This window comes from Rhineura floridana, chromosome 3 (assembly GCF_030035675.1).
Source record: "Rhineura floridana isolate rRhiFlo1 chromosome 3, rRhiFlo1.hap2, whole genome shotgun sequence".
NCBI lineage: Eukaryota > Metazoa > Chordata > Lepidosauria > Squamata > Rhineuridae > Rhineura > Rhineura floridana.
The window spans coordinates 192,679,909-192,680,781 of NC_084482.1; the positions used below are offsets into that span (position 1 = coordinate 192,679,909).

An 873-nucleotide genomic window follows, 5' to 3' on the forward strand; every position below is an offset into this window, starting at 1 on the left:
TGTCAGTAATCTGCATGGATCAGCCAATGAGTAGGCTTGCGTTTGCCTTTCTCTCTGTTTGGGTGCATACCTGTGATTGTGTGTGCCCTCTATTAGCACTGGGAATAAATGAAACTAGACATGCAATACAATATCCAATTCTTGGTGCAATCATTTCTTTCTAGTGGAAGCTACTGAATAACACAGAACTTGAAAGGGAATGAGTTCAGGCCAGCCAGATTATGAAAATAAAGAGTTATACGTGCCATCAGTGTTAGGCAAACCACAATCTGGAAATGAAAAGGAATGACTCAGAATCCTTTCCTCAACCCTTCGATAGCTCAGCTGGTAGAGTGGAGGACTGTAGAGTGCTACTGTAGTCATCCTTAGATCGCTGGTTCGATTCCGGCTCGAAGGAGGAATGTTTTCCTTCTTCTTGGGTCAAAGGTTGAATATGCTTTGCAAAACTGCAGCACTGGAGGCATGTGCTGAATATGCTTTGTGGCAATTAATTACACTGGTAAAGTGAGCTGGGCATTAGCAGCTTTTACCATTCTGAACAGAAGCTGTAAACTGGGAGGTGAATATTCTACTTGTGTTAGGTATGGAAATTTGGTAGCTGGAGCAGAATTTTATATCCTGCAATATCTTCAAAAGCATAAAAACAACTTTTATTAGTACCAATCAAGGTTCAGGGTGTGGTTTGTATTCTTTCAGATAACACAGAATTCTTCCTCATGCTGGATGTTTGCTTGCTTTTTTAAGGGAGAAAAACATCTTTTTGATGAAGAAAGTGGTATTAAGCCTGGGAACATAAATCTGTACTGAAGATGCAGGACACAAATTATGTAAGTAAATTACTACAGAAGTAAATAAGCCCAGGCTGCTGGTTGC

The 873-nt window shown here is 40.3% G+C and overlaps 1 non-coding gene across 1 annotated transcript; it reads left to right on the top strand.

Moving 5' to 3' along the window:
- The first annotated feature begins 309 nt into the window (after positions 1–309).
- Positions 310–397, top strand: TRNAY-GUA (transfer RNA tyrosine (anticodon GUA)). Its single transcript is given in 2 exon segments — positions 310–346; positions 362–397. It is a non-coding gene; the product is annotated as a tRNA-Tyr (tRNA).
- Positions 398–873: the final 476 nt, after the last annotated feature.